Below are 7,698 nucleotides of genomic sequence, written 5' to 3'. Positions count from 1 at the left end.
CTCCCCCCATCGATGATGACGTAATACTTGAACGCCCCCCCCCCTAAAAGCATTTATACTTCCCGCAAAAGTACTCCTGAATACGGCCTACAAGCCGAAGAGTTTGTGTGCGACCAAGACTTAAACCAGTTTCTCTACCTTTCTTCACCCGTGTGGCCCCCTTTGGACCATATTTCTTTTTGTCTCCAGAGAAGAAAAACTTTTCCTACTCATTGAATTGGTATTTCCAGTATACTGACCCCTGGGCTAGAGTACGCGGTCTCCCTCTTTTTCACTGAGCTTTCTTCTTGTCGGGGTTCCACGCAGGGATCGCTCGAACCTCATGTGTCTCCGGGCAAAGGGATGTTCTGGTGACTTCACCCCATACTTAGCTTGAAGTAACAACTCACATATTTGCATATTTACCCTCAAAAATGATAGTATCAGATGTCATCATGCAGGCCCTTTACAGATAATATGATCCTTAACCTGGGTGAGCCATGAGGTAAATTTGCCCTGACTCTATAGAGAAGATCGCTGAATTCTTAAAATATTCACTTTTTCCCACCATATTTCTCTCATATGTTTCTTTACATCTGAAATTTTCCTCAAAGAACATCTGAACCCCTATCGTGGCATCCCTTCCACTTGATTTTTACCCGTGGGCCAATTGGAACGCCCCAGGGTCACAAGGAAAGCATATGGCTTCAGGTTGAGCATCATGACTTTAACTCTGTCTTACAAATTCATTTATCGAACCGACCCTTTCTTGAAACGCCGACGTATGCTTGGTTATCCGGGTCAGGGACACATTTTAACACCTCACTGTGATGTTGAAGAAGCAGCGAACGCAAGGCTTCTTAACCTTTCATCTGTTCCCCGAACCCTTTGAGCCAATGAGATGAAGGGCCACGGGAAACCTTCTACAAAATAATTTTCAGTATATAGCAATGTAGAAAATAGGTGATTATTTTTCTCACCCAAGCTCACAGACCCCTGAAGGATTCCCGAAAGACCCTCAAGGGGTTCATGAACCTATGGTTAAGAACCCTTGGGTTAAAGAGTAAACTCGGTGTCCCTTCTGATCCTGCATCCGAAGCACCAGACCCACTTGTTTCCCCTAAAATTGCGGCTCCAAAACAGAAATATTCTCAGCGTCCAACTCTCTAAATCCAGCATTGTATGCATCAGTTGGTTCTACAAGCCCTCCAGGGGGTTCACAGACTAGTGATTAAGAACCCTTGGGTTACCGGGTGAATTCTGTGTACCTTCTGATTCCGCGCCCAGGGACACCAGACACCCCCCCCCCCTAGTTTCGGTCCTGATCAAAAAAGATGTTCTCAGCGTCCCACTTTCGAAGTCAATCCATTGCACTCGACTTGGTATCGGCAGCTTCTCTATAACACTTGTCCATTTGGTCCGTTTCGGCAGTCACTCAGGGCGATATGAACCATGATATCATTAGCTTCTATACCACTTGGTCTGTTCGGGCACTTTTCAAGGGCGGTATCATCCACTTAAGGAAACAATGACTTGAGTCATTGAGTCACGTTACCTTCGACAGCATAAAAAAAGAGAGATGAAGTGTCACCGACGCGGAGATCACAATCTGTCTCCGTAAACGATCACACAAAAGCAAATCATCTTCCATGCTGTGTGATATTTTCAGAACCAGTAGCGTTAATTAGCATAAAATACTCATCACAAGCTCGTTTGGGGGAAAGAAAGAGAAATAACATGTATACGTATATATATATAATAAGTACCACCGACTTTGTGTTTTCATTTTATATTATTTTCTCACATCCGCTTTTTAAGTTGGCGTGTGGGCGGTGTACACGTTACGTGCGAGCTGCACCTCCCTGTTAACTGCAGCAACTCCCTTTATAACATGCAACTCTCGTTATTACACACATACAATATTTATTTGAATTTTCATAGAATCCAGAAACCGCAAGGGGAAAAAAAAAACCTATTTACTTAATGAAAAGCAACGCATGTTATGCATGTTTTCTTCCGACATGATTCTAAGAAAAACATTAAATCTCGCTGGGCCCCTGAAATCCTGGACCTTGCTGTCTACCTAACGCCATAATTGTTCACCGGCCCCTCTACAGAGTGTATATTTATAATGCAATCGTATAAAAGATTCATCTCGGACCCACAGGCTGGAGTGTTATAAACGTCTCCCCCGTGCTGGGGCCCCTGGAAGCGATGGTGGCTAGAGGCGTGCTATAGCCCAGGCCGGCCCAGCGGTAAGCAGCAAAATCATGTTTGCCCACTCTCAGCTCCACTAAAATCCTAGTTACGGCCCGGATACCCTCTATAACAGTGGTTCTCAACCTTTAGAGCCCGCGGCCCGGTTGATTTCTTTTATGTGAGTGGAAGGCCGGTCATACGCACGCCTAATGGATTTATGAATAGGTAAAAATGAATATTTATTTGAATTTTCACAGAATCTAGAAACCTCAAGGGAAAAAAACTACTTACTTAATGAAAAGCAACGCATGTTATGCATGTTTTCTTCCGACATGATTCTAAGAAACACATTAAATCTCGCAGGGCCCCCGAAATCCTGGATCTTGCTCTCTACCTAACGCCACAATTGTTCACCGGCCCCTCTACAGAGATGTTTCACCACACAGATGATGATGTGTTTTTTGAGAAACACATGGTCTCTTTATAAACGTCTCCCCATGCTGGGGCTCCTGGACGCGATGGTGGCTAGAGGCGTGCTATAGCCCAGGCCGGCCCAGCGGTAAGCAGCAAAATCATGTTTGCCCACTCTCAGCTCCAATAAAATCCTAGTTACGGCCCGGATAAGTGGTTCTCAACCTTCAGAGTCCGTGGCCCGGTTGATTTCTTTTATGTGAGTGGAAGGGCGGTCATACGCACGCCTAATGGGTTTGTGAATGTGTAAAAATGAATCTCGAATTCAGCCAGCCGGTTTGGCTGATATCAGGGCCCGGGGGTTGAGAAACACTGCTCTATAACGATATTACTTTCTGGTCCGGTCCGGATGAAATTTTCATTCATGTTAATTTATTGAGATTATATGTGATTTTATACATGTAAATTTTGTCTTTGAATATAAGTCCAACATGGTCTCTTAGCTCTTCGGGGCAATGGCTGAAATTGCTGATTAGCTCTTACAGCTCGGGCCTTGTGCGATTCAAAAGTCAATTCAATCTTTTACACCCCAAAGCAGAATATGCCGAAATGTGTGACGTACGTGCTGTTGCAGAACAATCTGGAAGAATTTTAAGAAAAGTGTAGAAAAACGCTATTATGTATATGCGAATTTTTACCGCAGAACATTTTCAGTCAGCTGAGGGCTCGTTGCAGACCATCGCAAAACATTCTGCTCTGGGGCTTTTACATCTCATCGAGATTTCCCGTTTTAAGAATCTTTCCGCTTATATAAGGTTTTTAATGACGGCTTTGTTTGAAAAAACGTTATAAGTGGAGGCCCACTGTATTACTGATTGTAATACAGAAAAATATGTCATCTTCACTGTATTAGAAAGTTTTACTGCGGACACACGTATTTTTTTAATGTATGGTACTAAGCCAGTAGTTCTCAAACTTTTGTCACCCGCGGCTCTCTTTCCCAATTCATGGGTTCATCTGCGGCTCTCCAGAAATAGGCACACTAATCAACACCTCCAGCTCACCGCGACACCCCCTTACAAAGGTTGGTTGGTGACACTCCCCTAGGAACCAACTGAACTAGTTTCTGTTTAATTCCTGGTAGAAGAATTTCATGCTAGCAAAATGCCTCTGGTTGATTTTTCCACTGAGCTCATTTGATGCTCCTTGATGGGGGGATCTAAATAGACCAGAACCTTCCCGAATGGCCAGGGGAAAAAGACAACTATGCCTCAACTGGGATTCGAACCCATACTCGTACCTATACATTCTTGGCCGTGTTTCTCTCTTCGCGGCCTCCTTTGATCTGTCTTCGTTCATTCGCGGCTTTCCAGAATCAGGTGCTGCTCCGTGTGGGGAGGGGGAGATATCAATCCTCACAAGAGTCATAGATCAGTCTAGTTAAATACGGGACTACCCAACGAACCTGCACAATAAAACAACCGTCCCGAAACATCGCTCTAGACCGCGCTTGCCCTAGAACAGGCCTACTGTAGATCAGAACCCCCTTCAAAGAACTGAATGAGCACATAATATCGATGTCGTGAGACCGATATTTTTAAATTGAATTTCCAAGCAATATTCGGGTACTATATTAAAACACAAACTCGTCGCGACGTCCCTGAAAAAGGTTGACGGCTGACACTTTGAGAACCATTGGACTGGGCTATAGAAAATGAACCCATTTGTCCACAATAGTAATATGCTAATATAGCATCACACCACGATTATACGGTGGCTAAAAAAGTATGAAAGACTGGATATACTAAGCGCAGATGAAGTTCGGAAAGAGAAACCTTAAAATGCCTCTGCGGGAAATCGAACCAACCTCTTGCAATCCGGGTGAATACTTTTATCATTAGGCTACTGAGGACTGTCATTTTTTCCATGGGAGAAAGAATCAATCTCTCTATGTGCAGGGTGTCTCTGCACCAGGTTTACAAACTTCTAGGAAGACTAGGGTGCACCCAGATGACTCGGAATCACGTGTAACGTAGGTTCGGAAATGCTTTCCTGGCGCGTTAGATGGCGTTGTACGGGAACGGTGGTTCCGGGCCATGGCCCCTACAAGGGGTGGGCTGACAAGGCTCCAGCCCTGAGGCCCGGGATGAATTTAATAATTTTTTTTGTTTTTTCACGCTATAAATTCATCATAAAGAGCCCCCCATGAAAGTCTGGGGGCCCGTAAAAGATCCCAGCCTAGGGGCCCTGCTTCAGGATGTGGGGGCCATGTTCCGGGCGTTTGGTGCATTGGCCTGCTCGATCGCCGGATCTATCGGGCCTCGATTACTTCTTCGCAGCCTCCAGACTGGAGATATATCAAAACATTGGTGTAGGACACCCCCGTTTTCAGCATTGAGGAACTTGTTGCCTGCATTGCAGGGAAGTCCTAGACATTCCGGGGTCTTCCAGAATGTTCGAAATAGAATGCACCTGAGATGTGAGACCTGCATTACAGCTCGTTGGATGACACTTTAAACACCCTTGAGCTCTGTTATTTTTTCTATGCACATTTATTATTAAAATGGGTGTTCACTTACGTGGTGTCTTTTCACTTCTGGTGTTTTCCGTGCAACTTACAGCATCGAGGAAGCATTTCCAACCATACATTGCTATGCGATTCCGAGTAGTCTAGGGCCTAGACTTTAGGCATTCCTTACCCCCTCCCCCTCCTAGAAGTTTGTAAACCTGTTGCTGAGATACCCTGCATACGTAGTTACCTAGGTCCATGGACCCCTACAAGGGTGGGGCTGATAGGACTCTAGCCCGTGACGAATATTATTATTTTCTGATTCTTTTCACAAAAATTTACTATACAGGGACCCTTTAAAGCTAACATACTAGGGACCCTATTGCAGGATAGGGCCATATCTACGCGTCAGTGGGTTTCGTGAAAAAAAGCTTACGAGTAGGCCTATACAGCCCATCTCAGTCTGAATAGCAAGTGCTTAGAAGCTGACATCGAATATGAAAATTCGGTACTAAAAATATATATAAATCATAATGACTATCATCAATAATAATATTGACTATTTAAAAACAATTTCCTGTTACTCCATGTTTAAGAGAGAAAAGTGTAAAAAGCATCAGTAGTTATGATATTACAGAGACATACAGACAGACAGACATGACCGCTGACCGCCCAGAGACACCATCTTGGACAGAGACATACAATCAAGCTCAGTTATAACGACGTTGAAAATTCCACGAAATCTTGTCCTTATAACCCAGGTGTCGCTACAACCGACGTTGACGTTTTTGAAGACCTTTTCGACGGAAAATATTACCAGGCGCAATCGAATACTACGCATGAAGTCCTTATTTCCTTAGGGATATTAGGACAGTGTTTCCCAAAGTGAGCGTCGCGGCTTCTTGGAGCGGTCGCTAACATTTCTTGATGGCGTCACGAGGCGTCCAGGCGCTGATCCTGGACGATGTGTCGTTAGAGGAGAATTGTGGAAGTTCTTATATTTTACGGGACAGACAAATTTTCCCGTATTATCCGGCTCTTTGGAGAAAAGCGATCGTTTTTATAAATTTCTATCATAAATTCATTCCTCGTGGTTTTTTGCTTTTGTTACAAACCATACAAATAATGATTTTGCAACTATGTAATGGCGTAAACGTTTTAGGCTGTTATTATTGTTGTCAATTTTATCTTAGTTGAATGGAGAGGATGCTTTTAGTGAGAGGAGTTCTGAACTTTCTTGCCCTTCCTGATAGGAACTTGCCGATAAAAGTTTTGTTTTCCTGAGTTTTTTTGGGAAACGTGTCCCGGGAAACATCTGCTGATGTCCCACCCATAAGTGCTATTAGATTTCATCCCGTGAGCAATAACAAAAGAAAATAACACCCGTATAAAAGCAAGAGGTGTGTTCGGACTTTACCCGTCTGTAGATACGAGCACTTGAAGATGGTGTTTGCGTGTTAGGCCGGAATTACACAATGAAAGTTTTACAAAAGCTCTTTTATAAAACTTGAAAGATCCAACCAATAGGCATGTCGGTTACATCCGAGAAAATGCAACTGATGATCTTATTGGTTGCATTTTTCAAGTTTTATAAAAGAACTTTTATAGTGATAATCCCGGCCTTATCCCAATTTTGTTTTGCATCCAACTCTCCGCCAGCCAAACCATCTGTACACTTACTTATGAAACACCCTATAGGTGTCACTTGTTGTACCGTAACAAACAACTAGACCACACAAGCTCAACCCATGGCCCACGGGCCGAATGTGGCACCTCAGAGTCATTTTATTTGGCCCGTGACCTCAAACCTAATTTTGCAAAAATTAACTATAAGCGGGGCACATTACCGGATCACTTGAGTGACACGCGGTGAAGTTGCACATCACACAAGTGTCCAACGGCACATTTCCAGATCACTTGAGGAACCAGCGGCTTATTCACCGATCACTTGAGTGACCCGTGGGATATTTACAAGATCACTTAAGTGATGACGTGCGGCACAGTTTCAGAGCACTTACGTGTCCCACGGCACGTTTTCAGATCATACACCAAATATTTATTATAAAGTGACAAACATCGCATCACATACATCAATTATTCGTCCACTTATTCCGAATACACATCATTTATTTTATGATAAATTGATCCGCGACACATTTCCAGATCACTCAAGCGGTGCGTGACACGTTTCCAGATCAGTGAAGTGACTCGTGGCTCGATTCGCATCGCTTAAGTGACTCGCGGATAATTTCCAGATCAATTAAGTGATCCACGGCACAGTTCCACACCATTTAAGTGGACTGAGGTTCAGTTGGAAATCACTCAAGGTTCCCGCGAACGTTTTCAGATCACTTGAGGGATTAACGGCGCAGTTCCAAAAATCCCGCGGTACAATTGCAGTTCACTTTTTTGATTCTAATGGTACAGTTCCACAGCTGAAAGTGACCCGCGGACGATTTCTAGATCCCTTTTGTGACCAACGCCACAGTTCCACAACGCCTAAGTGGCCTGCTGTACAGTTTTTCCCCCACTAATTCTGAAATTATTCTATTTAATAATTATGACATAAAAAATTTCGTTCAATGATTATGGAATCATTT

This window comes from Pholcus phalangioides, unplaced genomic scaffold, assembly GCF_987345545.1.
Source record: "Pholcus phalangioides strain wild (caught in Gottingen) unplaced genomic scaffold, Ppha-v1.0 ptg000008l_1, whole genome shotgun sequence".
Taxonomy (NCBI): Eukaryota; Metazoa; Arthropoda; class Arachnida; order Araneae; family Pholcidae; genus Pholcus; species Pholcus phalangioides.
This window is presented reverse-complemented; position numbering follows the sequence as displayed.